The sequence below is a fragment of the Vicia villosa genome, unplaced genomic scaffold (assembly GCF_029867415.1).
Source record: "Vicia villosa cultivar HV-30 ecotype Madison, WI unplaced genomic scaffold, Vvil1.0 ctg.001013F_1_1, whole genome shotgun sequence".
NCBI lineage: Eukaryota > Viridiplantae > Streptophyta > Magnoliopsida > Fabales > Fabaceae > Vicia > Vicia villosa.
The window spans coordinates 437,564-455,716 of NW_026705449.1; the positions used below are offsets into that span (position 1 = coordinate 437,564).

Here is an 18,153-nt window from a genome sequence, read left to right on the forward strand (position 1 = left end):
TTTTTAATTCAAAAAAACTTAAAAAATAATGCAAAATAAAATTCGCAGTAAAATCCGCAGAAACGTTTCCTGCGGAATTACCTGCGGAATAAGTATTGTAGTTTGGTTATTATTCAAAATAACATATGCAACAAATTCCAGAGAAAGATTTCCTGCGAAATTACCTGCGGAACTTTTAATGTAGTTTGATTTTTTATTCGAAATATATATTCTGCAGCAAAATCCGCAGTTACTCCTGCGGAATTTTCTGCGAAATCTTAATCCGCAAGAGAATTTAATTAATTTAAAAAAGTCGCAGGAATATCCACGGGTATTCATGCGGAAAATTTTCCGCATGAAATTCTGCAGGTAAACTGTGTATTTCTAGTAGTGTCTGGAAAAAATTCGGAGCAAATCGAAACAGTGGTTTCAGAATTCCACTGATAGGCTGGAACATTTATTACTGTGCAACAACCGGAATTGCAATCCTGAAGAAGGAGAAGTAGGAGAAAATATTTTTTGTGTTTGTGAGAAGAGAGAGAGAGTGAGAATATGGGTTAGAATTGTTAGTCTCTAATGTATAAAAAATATTAGTATTTATAAGAAAAATATTAGGTTAAAAAACAATGGGCTTGGACTCTAAAAAAGATTTAATTAGTAATAAAAATAAAATTTTAATAACTATTAATTATAATACTAAATAATAATAATAGCTAACTAACTATAATATAATTAGAAATAAAAATTTAAAACTAATAAAAACTGAATTAAAACTATAATAATAATAATAATAATAACATCTATCTGATATAATATTTCTAAATCTTTAATATAATACTAATAACAAAACTAATGCTTAAAATAAAAAAGTAACTTCTAAAAACGATATATATTTTTTTTGTAATTTTTGAATATATTTTACTAAAAGAAGTATAAAAATTAAGATTTAAAGAAAAAAAGATGTTTTAAACTTCCTTATAAAAAAAAATTATAACTAAAGAAGTTAAAAAAAAAATAAAAAATAAAAAATAAAGTTAGAAAATAAAATAAAGGTTAGAAGTGAGATTCGAACCTAGGACCTTTCGGTCGTGCGTCTTTTGCCCTCAAATTCTTACCGATTGCGCTACATCAATTATTTGAAATAAAATGACATAGACAATTATAAGAGGGCAAATTTTGGGGTATGACACTTGGGAAACAAGCAATAAGAAAAACACAATATCTTTTTTTTTTTGTATATTTGGTTAGAAAATCATATATCGATAATGATGATGATCATCATACTATGCACAAAATGATGTGGGATCTCAGGGTAAAAAAATTGGGGTACAACAAAGACGATCGCACTTCACGCGTTGCCATCAACCGTATTTTACACGTGCACACTTGCATACATTCGTAGCTTGCTCCCTGGGTTTGCTACAGGGAAACCTATTCGATTAATCGATATGATTAGTCATTTAGAGACTAGTCCTTGACTAGTACACTTACACTTTAACTCAATCCTTTGCATATTTAATTTTAATGTTTTCTTGTATGAACTTATAAACTTGTTTGCATGGAATTTTATGGATTTATTTACTTTCTTCCATCCCCATTGGCAAGTTGCTTCTCCCATTCCCGAAGCCTTGTAATAAGCTTACCTCTTCCTTTACTTTTTATAGCTTTATTTGTATGCTTTCTTTTGTGCTTGAATAAATTATTCACCCACGCCTTCTTGGTGCATATACCAAGTCCTAAACCCACTCTTTGTAAGCCAATTGTCTTGTGCATCATCATAGGCCTTATTTTTAAAACTACAAACTCTTTTCATAATAAAACATTTACCCTTTTCAAGTGACCATTTCATAACTCTTTTGGGCACTTGCACTATTTTTTCTTTAAGACCTTTTTTCAAAACTAGCGGGATACCCGTGCGTTCGCACGGGTACTGGTACGGTACACGCATTTGTTTTTAAAATATAATAAAAAAAAAGTCAAATTTATTTAACCAACAAATTTAAAATTTTTCATCAATCCCATATTAAATATTATTTTTATTTTGACATTATTTATAAAAATATTTGAAACCATAAGAAACTTGTTCTCATTTAAAAAAATAATAATAATAAAGATTCAATCATTAATTTAAAAATATTTTAAATTAATTTATAAGAAACATATTTTCTCCTATTCACCTTAATAATATATATTAGTGAATACATAGATTTTTAGTGCAAAATTTCTAGAGAGAGAAGCTCCTGCCTCTCTCTAGGTTTGCCTTCAAGGCATGGCGTGGACTACGGTAAAGAGGAAGCTTTTCAAATCTGTTGATCAAAGGTGGGATATTTTTCCTTTCAATTGGAAAGCCGGTGAGGACGATGCTTCCTCTATCGTCTCTGTTTATTGCTCTGAGTTCCCGGATAGGATTAAAGCTAAGGACTTATTCGAGCTTTTCGGTTGCGTGGCCAAGTGCGTGGAGGTGGTTATTTCTCCTAGGAAAAATAAATGGGGAAAAAGGTTTGGGTTTGGAAGATTCAGAGAGGCAGGCGATTCCAGGTTATTGGCGGTGAGGTTGGACTCGATCGAGATTGATGGCAAGAAACTCCATGCTAACCTTCCAAGGTTCGAACGGAGTAGCGGTGGCAGGCATCAGGCGGTTTTCAGGGAGAAAGAACCGGTATTGGATAGGGTGCAGAAGAGGAAAGGGGTAGCAGGAGGTTCGGGTACGACATGGCGGAAGGGAGGAAGATCCTTCGCCGAGACTGTTCGGTCTTCTTCCGTTACGGGTTCTCCCTCTGTAAAGGGGATTGTCTTTTCTTCTGATACACAGTTTATGGCTTCCCTCTCTAAGGCCTACGTCGGAGTGGTTTCAACCCCGGGAACTACCTATTTTATTCAGGATAGATTTTTCTCAGAGGGCTATTTTCAAATTAAGATTACCCCGCTGGGGGCTAATATGTGCTTGCTTGAGGAACATGAGGAAGGGGAGATTCGTGATCTCATCAGTGAAGCCGAAGCTTGGTGGAAACAATGGTTCGTGGACATTAGGCCGTGGAACGTGAAGGATATCGACAAAGAGAGGGTGACTTGGGTTCGTTTCTTCGGAGTCCCTTGTCACGCGTGGTCAGTGGAGTTCTTCGAGTTACTTGCGAACTCTTTGGGTGCTTATGTGTGCTCGGAAGATAATATCCTGAACAAAAAAGCCATGGATGTTGGCAGAGTGCTTATCAGAATCCCTGTTGATAAGGTATTAGCCAGTTCCTTGGATGTAACCATTGATGGGGAACTTTTTTCTCTTAGGATGATGGAGGAGTGTTCTAATTTCCTGAGCGTGGAAGCTAATCGCAGTGATTATAAGTCCTCGGGTTCTGAAGAATCGGATTGGGCAGATGATTATATGGATGCGGAGGAAGAGAAAGGGAGGGATGGTGCATTCTCTGATGACTTGTCTGAGAGGGGGAGTAAGGGAGCAGAAGAAGGTGTTCCTTATGGTCCGGTAAACAAAGAGGATGATTCTGTAGCTGCTGTTTTTATGGGATCGAGGGGAGACACGGTTATCGATAAAGTGCCTTTATCCTTTGACCAAGCTATTGTGGATGCTATGGAGGGGACGTCTCACAAAGAAGGGGGATTGGAAGCGGCGGCAGAAAGTAATTCATTGTCTCATTCGGCAGATTTAAATCCTCTTCACACGTTAGGTTGTCCTTCATTTCCGGTGGGCCCTTCTTTATCACGGACAGCTGGCAAAAAGAAAAAATTGAGATATAAAAAGATTTCAGATTGTATTGGGCCAGTCCCGTTGCTCAAATCTGTTAGGCCCAAATCCAGCAAGAAAAAGAAAAGCATCGCTCAGAAAGGGCACGTGACTAAAGCTCTATCAGCTGCTTCTGACTCTATTTCCTGTTCCTTTAACAACGACGGTGTTTCTTCAGGGGTGTAGAAAGTCATCTTGGGAGGTCATTACGGTGGTCAGGATGAGAATTCTGCCATCGATAAGAACAATAGGAGGCTGAAGGAGACCTTGACCTCTAATATTGGAGAGAAGCTTTGGAAGATTTTGGAGATCTTGGGGGTCGAAGGGGCGGAAAATCAGAAGGAGGTCTTCTCCAATATCATCTCGAAGGATTGTGCAGACAACAACAGAAAGGAAGGAAAGAAGGATAACTATGATGTGTCCCAATGATCATAGGTTCATTCAACATTAGAGGGGGAGGCAGCATCATCAAGAGGCGTCGGGTCAGTCATATCATCAACAAAGGTAATGCTGATTTTTTTCTCATTCAAGAGACTAAACTAGGATCGATTTCTGATGCTATTGCTGCCAGTTTTTGGAGGAACAATGATATAGAATTTTCTTTTTCGGCTTCTAGTGGAGCTTCGGGGGGTTTGTCATCTATGTGGAATCCGAAAAGTATTCAGGTGTTGTGCAGTTATGCTGGTTCTGGTTTTTTAGGGGTCAAAGCTATCTGGAAAAATGATCTTTATTACATTTTCAATGTTTATTCCTCGTGTTCTAGGGCGGAGAAGAGGATCTTATGGGGGAAGCTTTTAGACCTTAAATCTAGGCTCACGGATGGGGAGTGGATCATCGGGGGAGACTTTAACTCGGTGAAAAATAGCGTAGAAAGAAGGGGAGGCTCGGAGAGGCGTGTTAGTAGCCAACGGAGGGAGTTTTTGGAGTTCATTGATATGAGTAATTTGGTGGACATTCCTTGTAAGGGAAAGAAGTACACTTGGTTCAGCGGCGATGGGAAGTCTAAAAGTAGGATTGATCGTATTTTGGTAGCGGAAAACATTGTTAACAAGTGGGGTGTGGTCGGCCAATTTGTGGGGGATCGAGACATTTCGGACCATTGTCCCGTTTGGCTTATGTGTGAGAAGTCGAATTGGGGTCCCAAGCCTTTCAAAGTCAACAACGAATGGTTTTCGAACAAGGATTTTATTCCTTTTGTAGAGAAGGAATGGTTATCTATTAAGGTGGAAGGGAGGGGTGATTTTGTGTTAAAAGAAAAGTTGAGAATTTTAAAGTCTAGTCTCCTTTGGTGGAACGCTAACATCTTTGGTAGATATGACTTGGAGGTTGAGAAGGATGTGCGTGTGATAAATGAAGGGGACGATAGGGACGGGAGTGATGATGATTGGGATTCTATTTCGGTTTTGGAGAGGAAGAAGGAGGCGTCTCGAGATCTTTGGTTGAATTTAAAGATAAAAGAGAATATTCTTATTCAAAAATCGAGACTCAAGTGGTTGAACGATGGTGATAATAATAGTATGTTTTTCCATAGGGTGGTGAAGGCGAGGAGGAGTAGAAATCACATTGGGAGTATCATGACGGATAGAGGGTTGATAGATTCGGTTGAGGAGGTTAAAGAGGAGGTTCTTCATCATTTTGAGAATAAGTTTTCCGGGGCGGCTAGGGGTGCGCCGGTCTTGGGAGGTATCCCGTTTAGGCGTTTGAAGCTTAGTGAGTCTTCGTTTCTTGAGGAGCCTTTCTCGGAGGAGGATATTAAAGAAGCCATTTGGAATTGTGAGGGATCTAAAAGCCCGGGGCCCGATGGGTATTCTTTCTTGTTCATTAAAAAATGTTGGAATTTTTTGAAGGTGGATTTTGTTAATTGTTTTCAATGCTTTCATCATGGTGCTTTGTTATCTAAGGCTATCACTTCCTCTTTCTTAACGTTGATTCCTAAGAAAGCCAATCCTTTGAACCTTGATGACTATAGACCTATTTGTCTTGTGGGATGTGTTTATAAAGCAATTTCTAAGCTTTTGTCATTGAGAATCAAGAAGGTCTTGAATTCCATTATCTCCGATTGTCAAACCGCTTTTGTCCCGGGTAGACAACTTTTGGATGGGGTGTTGGTGGCTAATGAGGTTGTCGATTATGCTATTAAGGAAGGTGTTAGTTGTTTACTTTTCAAGGTAGATTTTGAGAAGGCGTATGACAATGTATCTTGGGATTTTCTTAGATTCATGTTGAGATCTATGGGGTTTGGAGCGAAATGGATTAGGTGGATGGAAGCTTTGATCTTTTCTAGCAAGATGTCGGTCTTGGTGAATGGGAGTCCCACGAAAGAGTTCATGGTTGAGAAAGGTCTTAGACAAGGGGACCCATTGTCTCCTTTTCTCTTTGTCATCGTGGCGGAGGCTTTGAAGGGTCTAGTAGATAAGGCGGTGGGGTTAGGTGAATATGTCGCTTGCAACATTAGGCGCAAGTGCGAAGTGGACATCTTACAATTCGCGGATGATACGTTGTTAATAGGAGAAGGGAGTTGGAAGCAAGTTTGGGCTATTAAAGCAATTCTTAGAGGCTTTGAGTTGGTATCGGGCCTAGGGATTAATTACCGCAAAAGCAAAATCATTGGCATTAATATTTCTAACAATTTCTTGGATATTGCTTCTAATTTTTTGTCTTGTAGGAGGGAGGATAATAATTTCACTTTCCTTGGGATTCCTATAGGAATCAATCCTAGAAAGATTCTCTCTTGGAATGTGGTTGTGAGCAAGATCAATTCTCGGCTAAAGGATTGGAAGGGCCGGCTTCTTAGTTTCGGTGGTAGACTCACTCTCTTAAAGTCCGTTCTTTGTAGTCTCTCGATCTTCATGTTATCCTTTTATAAGGCTCCTTTAACGGTCTTGAGGGAAATCTCTAGAATACAAAGCAATTTCCTATGGGGCGGAGTGGGGGAGACCAAGAAAATCCATTGGGTAAGTTGGGAATCTTTGTGTTTACCAATTGAGAAGGGCGGCCTTGGAATTAGGAGGATTCGAGATTTTAATTATGCTCTCCTTCAAAAGTGGCGGTGGAGAATTTTAGGTGGTTCGTCGGATTTATGGTACCGTGTTTTGAAAGTGAGATACGACGACATCAACATTCATGTTGTATCCGGCAACATTAAGGTGGAGAAGAAGATAACGAAATCTCTTTGGTGGTCGGATATTCTATCTTTGAAACATGGGCTTATAGAAGATTTCTTTGTAGCCGGTTGTAGAGTCTCGATTGGCAACGGTTTCAACACTTCTTTTTGGCACTCTAGATGGATGGGAGATTTTTGTTTGAAGGATATTTTCCCGGTTGCTTTTGATCATTCGGCTTTGCAATTTGTTTCCGTTGCAAGTATGGGAGGTTGGAGGGGAGATTCTTGGCTTTGGGGAGATTTCGGGATTGTTGGTGAGGGCTGTATTGTTGTTTCTGTGCAGGTTCAACAGCTGCATGCCCTTCTGTCCGCGGTTCAGCCGCTTCTGGCGGTTAGGGACAGCGTCGAGTGGAGCTCAGACCCGGCTGGGGGTTTTTCTGTCCGGGGCTGTTATGCCTTGTCGGACTGTTTTCACGTTCCGTATGGTCCGGAGGAGGAGTTTGCTTTTGTCCTCTCTCATATTTGGAAGGTTACCGTCCCTCAAAAGGTCAAGGCTTTTGGATGGAGATGCTGCATTAATAGGCTTCCTACTAAGGATCTTCTCCTTGTTAAAGGTATCTCTATCCCTTCTTCCAACGATTGTGTTTTTTGCGGAACGGATAGAGAATCTTTATTGCATATTTTGTTAAAATGTGAGTTTGCTAATTTGGTTTGGAGGGAAGTAGCGGCTTGGATCGGTTTAGAATACTCGGAATGTTTCTTGGAATGTCCTTGATTCGGTTTGGAGCATCAAGGCTCTCATTTGGCGGTGGTCGTTTATAGGGAAGATTAATCATACCAATTACAATTTCTACGATTTTAGCAAAGCTCCTTTGTTCTATCTATCCTAGGTTGTATTTGGTGCTTAATCTCTTTTGTAGCGAGTTGCTCTCGTTTTTGTTGTAATTAGAACTCTTTGTTCTATTAATATATCTCTTGCTTTTTAAAAAAAATATATATATATTAGTGAAATTATTACATCAATAATATATAAGTCGCTTTTCCATATATCTTAAATTAACATTTCAAAATGAAAGTATTAGTAACATCAATAATTAAAAACATTTTCCCTTTTCCCAGTGTTTTGATTCATAAATTATTTTCTTTATGTTTACTTACATATTTTTTTAACTGTAAAGAAATGTAATAATTATTATAACAATGACTGTATTATAAATTTAAAATTTATACCAATTATAAAGATATTTGTATTAATGAGCATCTATATTCTTTCTTTATCCAATTTTTCTATACTAAAAAAAATGAACCAATTTAAAATTAAACTAAAAGATTTCATTCAATTAAAAAAGGACTTAAAAGAAGTAGATTGTCCAAAATCAATGAGATAAAAAAAACCGAAAAAATGTACTTGGAATAATATTGATAACAATAATATAATTTTGGGTGATGATTTGGATTGAGATGAGGAATTAATGACAACCACATATCTAATTGATCATAAGAATAAGAAAAGAGATTGAAATACTGGATGATGGTACTACTGTTTCCGTAGGCAATATTGGGTTATTATATGCATGTAGGAAATTGGCAATATAATAATTGTTATAATGATCGATATTCTTGATATCACTATGAATTTAATATGAATTTAATATAAACAACACTCACAAGTCTCTAAATCTTTCAAGTTGCGTTACTGCACGAAAACAGTAACATATTTCAAGCTTTGTTTTTCAGAATATGGCTCGGCATACGAAAACAGTCCCTTTTATATTGTTTTTAATAGAGCATGAACTCCTACCTGTGCTGAATTTCTAATAATGTTGTCATATGTATGGCTGGTTGGCTGCAAACCAAGATTTTGCATCTGAAACCTGTATAACATGGAACAATTGAGTAGTCATTTTATGAGACAGAATTCTAAAAAAACTAATTTCAATCGTCGAGCATTCTAAACATCAACGAAAAATCAATCAAACTTACAACATATCCAGGTAGATCATATTTCTTAGATTTCACAGAAGGATCATCATTCTACAGAAAAGTAGTTTCTGTAAGAATATCTATAAATCATTAGAACAAACAATCAATGAATATAAATACCTGAAAGACTGATGTGTGCTTCTTCTCGAGTCGAATGGACTAGTATCTGAATGTAGTAATGAGGAAAAACACAAATACGACAAGAGTTAGAGAGCAAAACATCATAATGTTAGAAGAAACATGAATATGAATAAGAAGTCTCAAGAAGATTCATAATTCATCATTAGGGTTTATGTGAAGGAATCAGAATTTTTAAGGGGAATGATTCAAATCATGGGCCTAATCTTTACTACAAACCACAAATAAACTTTGTTTCACAGTAAAGAGAATCTGATTCACATTTTTTCACTGTAGCAGAATACAGAACCAAAACCCTAAAATTCCATCATCATCATCCTCATCCTCATGTATACAAATTTTCCAAAAATAATGAGAAGAAAGAAAATGGGATACAACACTAACGTTCATGAAACCCTATTTTATCATCATCTTCCTCATTTTTTACACAAACCCTTCAGAAATTATTGAGAGAAGAAGAGAGATTAGAGAACTCAAAACACGAAACAAAGAAAGATCTCACCGATTTGCTGTGACTTTGGCTCAGATTTGAAATCGCCCGTGTTTTGGAGAAAGAGGAAAAAGATTGAGGTAGATAGAAAGAGAGTAAGAAAACCTAATGAAAAGACTATGAGAAAGACTTTGAGTATGGCAGAGGTTATAATTGTGGAAACCAAGAAACATAGCAAGCTAAAAAGATTATAATTATATTCAAAATTTTGAAAAGGGTTTCTTTGGCTTGTTTTGTAAACAGATTCCGTGGTTTTGAAAAGGTGAGCAAGTAAGGTGTCCATGTGGCAGCTTGAGGAAGCAAAGGGGCAGAAACGTATTTTCCAAAGCAGTTAACTTTCTTATATTGTAGATAGACTCCTATATGTTTCTTTCTTAGCAGAACCACAAATGCTCTGACTTCTCCATTGCACAGAGGAGGTATGTAGGCACAAGATGTAATGTCTTGCCAAGCAAACTTTAAAAAATAACAAAAACATTTTTCTTTGTTTCATTTCTTCTTTCTCTTGCAAATAAAATCGATTTAACTTTTAAAACACAAATTTTCAAAAGGTTATCGTGGAGTACCATAGATGTGAGGGATGCTAACACCTTCCCCTCGCATAACCAACCCCTTTACTCATTTTCTGTTTGTGGGTTTTATAGATATTTTCTCATTTACTATTTTGGAAACAATAAAGTTTGGTGGCGACACTTGCTTATGTGGGTTAAATTAATCAATAGCTTAAACTCTGAATTGTTTTACCGCTAAAACAAGCATGTATGCAATTCACTCCACAACTAACTCATTATGCATGCGGTACCTGTAATACCCCGATTCTTCGACACTGATAATTATCATTTAATTGGCTAATTGGAAATTAGAATGCACGTTTGGTCCAATTCCATATTAATCTAAGAATTTCTTATAAGAGGAGTTAGTGGAGTAGTTAGAATCAAATGGATTTAGTTGGAAATGAACCATGTGGCATATTAATAAATATGGTTTAGTTAAAGGGCATGTTGGTCCAAGAGAGAAAGATATTTTAATAAGGGTTTGTTTGGCTACATAATCTCAGAATTGGGTAGTAGAGAGGAAGAGGTTGAGAGCAAGAGAGAGAAGGAAGACTCATGTTCATCATCTTCATCCTCCATTTTCGCAACTATGGTACAACCCTCACTAAACAGGTAATAACTCTTCACCCGTAACTCTGATTGAGCTGATTCTGGTCTTGTTGGAAAGCTTACGAATTTCTCTACAATTTGCATATATGGATTGCCTCTTGCATGTTCTTTATCATGGAGAAAAACGCGTTTGAAGTAGAAGGTCTGATGCTGATTTTTAGAGGAAAACATGCATGCGGGTTTGACAACTTTGGAGCTAGAGTTTTGATCAAAGGAGAACCTTGAGAGCACCATTATCACCCTCTCAACCTCTCCAACTCAGAATCTTCAAGGGATGAGGTGAGTTCCATTAGATAGAACTTGGGTAGGTAGTTTGGGGATGATTCCATGTTGGGTTTTGGGCTGAGTTTGATGCTTTGCATGCTTGATCATTTGATATAAATGTGTTCTTATGATGCTTCCTTATGCTTTGGATGATTATTATGTGCCTTGGGTTGTCATTGTATGTTAGAGTTTCATTTGGGATGGATTGAGATGCAAAAAATGGATGTTAGAACTCAAAATTCGCATTCTGCACTGTCAGGTTCGCTACAGCGAACTCTGTGTTCGCTACAACGAATGCCTGCAGACTGCATAATTATGTTTTCACTAAAACGGCCATAACTTGAGTTCTACAACTCGAAACGGAGTGCCGTCAGAAGCGTTGGAAAGGTATGTCAGTGCTCTATGTGATATTACTTAGCTAACATGATTTTGATACAGATATAGATTATTACATATGATTAGGTGTTGCTTGGTATTATAATAAGCACAATTAGCCTTGACTTTATGTCTATAAGATGCTAACCTTGTATGGAACTTAGGCTAGGGTGTTCACCTTTATTAATAGGTTGTATAATGTCATCCTAACCTGAGTATTGGATCTTGTTTGTATTTTAGGCGTTTGGATGTACTATGGAAAGTTCTGATTTTTTCTTTGTTAAGAACTTTCACTTAGTGAACTTTCATTCGCTGTAGCGAATGATTCACTGTAGCAAACTGTGTAGCGAATAAAATTGGGAGTTGAATTGATTTATTCGCTGTAGCGAACTTTCATTCGCTGTAACGAATCGGGGCTTTGCTGGGAGTTCGCTGTAGCGAGCTAACCTGGATTCGAGAAAGTTTGCTTCTGTTTGAGTTCGCTGTAGCGAACTAATCTGATGCAGAATTGGTATGTTTCTCCCTATGAGTGCAGTTTCGCTTCGTATCAGAATGGAAGGCCTCTTATGACTTGTATAACATTCTGATATGTTTTTTATTTGTACAAGACCATGACATGACCGTAATCCCTTGAATATGCTTGTATGTTGTGAAATACAAATCGTGTGGATTATATTGTGGCATAATTATTGATGTTTCCACTTGTTCCGGTTGAACACTTGGATGTGATTGCCTGTGTGATGGTTTATACCGTGCTGTGTGTTTTCAGTGATGTGTGTATGCTTGAATCGGAGTAAGCTTAAGCTACTACGTGGTAAGTCCTGTTTATGGACTTAGTCCATCATTTACCGTTGCGGTGTGAAGGTGAGGGTCTTGAATGGCATTTCCCACCTAGATGTAACACACATGCGTGCTCGGTATGTTTATGCACCTGAGCTACCATTGCAATATGAAGGTGAGGGTCTTGAAAGGCGTTTCCCACCTTAATGTAACATATTGGCGTGCTTGGTATGGTGGGGTCGTGATGCCACGTAGGCTACATCACTTCGGACTCACCTCTAGTGATGTCACGTAGATAATCACTAGGCTTTCGCCCAGTGGGCTTGTACTGTCATACAGGCGTTTTCACATTTGGATAACCACCTGCGTATATACATGATTGATGGGGTAGTGACACCACTTAGGAAGTCATTGCGGTAACTCATCACAGATGAGATTGTGTAGCCAAGTAGGTGTAATTCACATGGGATTCATCTGACTCATAGTGAGGTGGTCTTGTGCGAGTCTCTTGACGCGATGTACAGGAGTAACTCACCGAGGGTGTGGTTTGGCAGCCTAGGTAGACGGGCAGATTCTACTCCTGGATTCCTCGTACATGGGTACGGGTCTGCATACTTGTTTGTGATGGCGTTGAGCCTGATTGTTGTTATTGCCTCATTGGATAGTTATGGGACTTCCAATGGTGGTGTATCCTTGTTTGTGTTTGTACCAGACCGTGAGGAAAACCCCGGATCCATGGTGGATCTTTTTGTTTGCATGCACCTTGTAGAACCGAGCGAACCCATAAGATAGGGGAACTCACTGAGATTTAGTAATCTCACCCCAATCCTCTTAATATTTTTCAGGAACAGGTTAGAAGTAGACAGATTGCATGAAGGATTGCTTTGAAGACTGTGGACAAGCAAATGGCAGGAAGACCTCGTCAGACGTTATCTTTCTGTTGTGCATTGTTGAAGACAAGTTGATCATATACCTCTTAGTTGGAAGCTTGTATTATATATGGATTTTAATTTCTTGTCTTTAACGCTTATGTATATTTCTTGTACCATTTATAGCATCACTACATATTATTCTAGACATATATGTATGGGGTGTTACAGTTGGTATCAAAGCAGGTCGATTCTTGTCCCTGCCATGAGACATCACTAGCAATTCTCTTCCCCCTCACATGTGTGTGTTGCTAGCCTGATTTTTACTATCGTAGTATTCATTCTTTGAGCCTGGCCAGCTCACTGACTGTATATGCGATAGATAAGATCGTGGTGGAACCACTACGAGGATGTGTAAGATCCGAAACGACTCGGGCTGAAGTAGCATAAGCCAGTTGAGTAGAAGGGGTGTTGAGATTGCCCTCCCTAAGAGGAGTGTTGATCGAGGAATCATGGACAACCCAACTGTCATAGTAAGGTTTCAAATGATTGGGAGTTCTAAGATTTCGATTGGACGGAGTTAGATCCTTGTAGTAGTGGAGGAAATTCACGTAGCGACTGAGTAGGAATGAAGTAAGTGAATTTTGTGATAAAGCCCAACTTAGAAATTTGTTGCTCGATCATGGTGTTAGTAGCATACATGGATGGAGAAACGGTTAAATGGAAGACTTATGGGAGTTTGGACAGAGATATTGGATTTTTAGACAATTGGGCTTGGGAAGTACTTGTATAGAAAAGGAGATACTGTAAAACGGTGAACGGACTTTTTTGAAATGTTGCGGATAGCAAGAGTCGCCACCGACTTTTATTTTATCCAAATATTAGAAAGGCTAAAAGAAACACAAAAAAACCTTTTTTGAGAAAAACTGAGTTCGGGGGGGTAATTATGCAAAGGGAAGGTGTAAGGCACCCTTTGCATCCATGGTATTCCATGGGCTCTTAATTGCTTTGCTCGTTTTGAAAAGAAATGTAGAAGAAGAGACAAGGACTTTAGCTCGTAAATGAGCGTAGCCTTGAAAATGTTTAGGAAAAATATTTAAACCAAAGCACGCAATTAAGGGCGGATTACCTCGATAATTGATAAAAAAAAGATTCTTTTAGCCTTTCAGGGTGAAAGGGTCTATCCATGCCATAAGAGAGCAGGAAACCTTTCATTTGGAGGTTGAAGGGTCATCGAGAGTTTGTTCTCCATAAGACTGTCCCATGCCATAGAGAGGCGGGTAGTCTAAGGGATGAACCAGAATAGCCTTTCGTAGGCAGCCAGAGGATACCTCAGCCTTTCGTAGGCAACTTCTGAGGGTCGAGGTCATATTGGTGTATCGAGGGCAGCATCATTAGGGTCTTATGACCTTTCTATAATTCTTACAAGACTTTTGATTGAAGATTATATCATAACCATTGTCACTTAATTGACTTATGGACAATAAGTTATGCGTTAATCCTTCTACAAGAAGTACATTAGTTATGGAAGGAGAGTTACCAAAACTTATGGTTCCAGAGCCAATAATCTTGCCCTTCTGATCTCCTCCAAACTTGACTTCTCCACCAGGTTTAAGCACCAGGTCTTGGAATGTAGACCTTCTTCCCGTCATGTGTCGCGCGCACCCAGAGTCCAGGTACCATGACATTTTGTGCTTTGTCCTCTTTGCAGCTAAGGATATCTGCAACAGAAATTATCTTCTCCTTAGGTACCCACAATTTCTTGGGTCCTTTCTTGTTAGTTCTCTTCAAGTTCTGATTGAACTTGGGTTTAGCATAATAGTTAACAGGAGGAACAACATGATATTCTTTAGGTTTAACAGCATGATATTTTTTTAGGTTGTGTCACATGCTTCTTGATGTGTACAGTGTTAAAACTCTGTGCATGTGAAGTGAGCCTAATATCATGTGCATGGCCATATTTGAACTGATCATACAAAGGCTTGTATGTGATTTTCAGATCATTAACAGGTTCAAATTTATGTGAGGTATCACCCTCATAGCCAAAACCAAACCTTCCGTTTCCAGAAACACCATATATCATAGAAGCAAGATGACTTCTGCCAATACTTCTAGATAGGAACTTTCTGAAGCTCGAGTCATATTCTTTCAGAATATGATTTAGACTAGGAATAAATTTTTCTGATTCAGAAGGAGATCCACAATTTTTAGATAAATTTAAAACTTTTTCCTTCAGTTCAGAATTCTCCGATTCCAACTTCTTAGTTTCAAATTCAAATTGCTTTTTCAGCTTTTTGTATTTGATACTAAGGTGAGCCTTGAGTTCCAGAAGTTCAGTCAAGCTGGAAACTAACTCATCTCTAGATAGTTCAGAAAATACCTCTTCAGAATCTGATTCTGATGTAGATTTTGATCCATCATCCACTGTGGCCATCAGTGCAAAGTTGGCTTGCTCTCCTTCAGAGTCTGATTCAGATTCAGAATCATCCCATGTTGCCATAAGACCTTTCTTCTTATGAAACTTCTTCTTGGGATTCTCCTTCTGAAGTTTTGGACATTCATTCTTGAAGTGTCCAGGCTCATTGCACTCATAGCAGACAACTTTCTTCTTGTCAGATCTTCTGCCACTAGAAGATTCTCCTTGTTCAAATTTCTTTGAGCCTCTGAAGCTCTTGATCTTCCTTTGCTTGCTCTTCCAGAGTTGGTTTACCCTTTTGGAGATCATGGACAGTTTATCTTCTTCTTCTGATTCTGATTCCTCAGAATCTAATTCTTCTGCCTGAAAAGCGTTAGTGCATTTTTTAAAATTAGATTTTAATGCAATAGACTTACCTTTCTTTTGAGGCTCGTTTGCATCCAGCTCTATCTCATGGCCTCTCAAGGCACTGATTAGCTCTTCCAAAGAAACCTCATTCAAATTCTTGGCAATCTTGAATGCAGTCACCATTGGACCCCATCTTCTGGGTAAGCTTCTGATGATCTTCTTTACATGATCAGCCTTGGTGTAGCCTTTATCCAGAACTCTCAATCCAGCAGTTAGCGTTTGAAATCTTGAGAACATCTTCTCAATATCTTCATCATCCTCCATCTTGAAGGCTTCATATTTCTGTATTAGAGCAAGAGCTTTAGTCTCCTTGACTTGAGCATTTCCCTCATGGGTCATTTTCAATGACTCATATATATCATAGGTAGTTTCCCTGTTAGATATCTTCTCATACTCAGCATGAGAGATAGCATTCAGCAAAACAGTCCTACATTTATGATGATTCTTGAAAAGTTTCTTTTGATCATCATCCATTTCTTGTCTGGTAAGCCTTACGCCTGAAGCTTTTATTGGATGTTTGTAACCATCCATCAGAAGATCCCATAGTTCACCATCTAGACCAAGGAAATAACTTTCCAGTTTATCTTTCCAGTATTCAAAGTTTTCACCATCACATATTGGTGGTCTAGTGTAACCATTGTTACCATTGTATTGCTCAGCAGAGCCAGATATAGATGTAGTTGTTGGAATTTCACCAGCCATCTTTTACTAAAGCGTTTTTCTCTTCCTGAATCTTTTCTAAACACGGTTAAGTGCTTGCACCTTAGAACCAGGCTCTGATACCAATTGAAGGATAGAAAAACACTTAGAAAGGGGTGGTTTGAATAAGTGTAGCTTTAAAAACTTGTAAGATAAAAACAATTTGCACAATGATTTTTATCCTGGTTCGTTGTTAACTAAACTACTCCAGTCCACCCCCTTGGAGTGATTTACCTCACCTGAGGATTTAATCCACTAATCACACTTGATTACAATGGTTTTCCACTTAGAGACTCTCTAAGTCTTCTAGAGTATCCTGATCACAACCTGATCACTCTAGGAACAATCTGCTTAGACAACTTCTAAGACTTGCTAGAGTATACTGATCAACAACCTGATCACTCTAGTCCTTTACAAATTAATGTAAACAAATTCTAAGAGTATTACAATGCTTCTGAAAAGCTATAATCACAACTGTGATATTTCTCTTAAAGTTTAAGCTTAATCTCACTAATATATTACAACAACAATGTAGTGAGCTTGATGATGAAGTTTGAGAGCTTTTGAATTTGACAGCGTTTCAGTATTATGCACAAGTGTCGTATTGAGCTTCTCATCAGAACTTCATATATATAGGCACTTGAGAAGATGACCGTTGGGAGCATTTAATGCTTTGCGTAATCCGTACAACATTGCATTTAATGTTTCACTCTTTTGTCAACTACCTCGAGCCTTGTTTCCGCTGTGTCTACTGACGTTGCCTTTAATAGCTTCTAACGTTCCTTTTGTCAGTCAGCGTAGCCTGCCAGTCTAGTACTTGCTTCTGATCTGATGTTTGTGTAAACAACGTTTGAATATCATCAGAGTCAAACAGCTTGGTGCAGAGCATCTTCTTGTCTTCTGACCTTGAAGTGCTTCTGAGCGTGATACCATGAGAACTTCAGTGCTTCTGCTTCTGATCTCAAGTTATTCTGATGCTTCCATAGACTCATGTTCTGATTCTGCTTGACCATTTTCTGATGTCTTGTCAGACCATGTTCTGATGTTGCATGCTGAACCTTCTGAGTCAGTACTTCTTGCGCTGATTTTGTGCATACTCTTTGTATAATTCCTGAAACGGAAATTGTTTAGTATTAGAGTACCACATTATCTCATACAAAATTCATATCATTGTTATCATCAAAACTAAGAATATTGATTAGAACAAATCTTGTTCTAACAATCTCCCCCTTTTTGATGATGACAAAAACATACATAAATGATATGAATTTGCGATCAGAAAGGACAGACGGCTAAAGACAATTACATAGCTCTAGCATAAGTATATAGACAATGTGTGAATATGTATCCCCCCGAGATTAACAATCTCCCCCTGAAATTAATACTAGAAGGATTTTTATTAATAAAAGACTTCTCTGAGCATTTCAGTAGAGACGTTCACATATGCTTAGATCTTCATAACATTCACAGCTTCTGATTCTTGCTTCCATAGGACAGCTTCAGAACTTGAATTTCCTAGATCTTTAGAGTATTCACAGCTTCTGATTCTTGCTTCCATAGGACAGCTTCAGAGCTTGAATTTCTTCTTGAATCATTGCATGCTAGATTGTATCAGAACATTGTTGAATGTACTAGAGCATCATCAGAGCATCTCTACATCCTGAAATGTTACAGAACAAAACTAAACGATAAAAGTCAGCATGAATGAATCAGAACATAGAATATGTTTCAGAACATATAATATGTATCA

The 18,153-nt window shown here is 38.1% G+C and overlaps 1 long non-coding RNA gene across 1 annotated transcript; it reads right to left on the minus strand.

Annotated features, from left to right (window-relative positions):
• Positions 1-8,506: 8,506 nt before the first annotated feature.
• Positions 8,507-9,699, minus strand: LOC131632762 (uncharacterized). The gene is made up of 3 exons (XR_009293122.1): positions 8,922-9,699; positions 8,802-8,852; positions 8,507-8,692 (listed from the first exon to the last, which is right to left on the minus strand). It is a non-coding gene; the product is annotated as an uncharacterized LOC131632762 (long non-coding RNA).
• Positions 9,700-18,153: the final 8,454 nt, after the last annotated feature.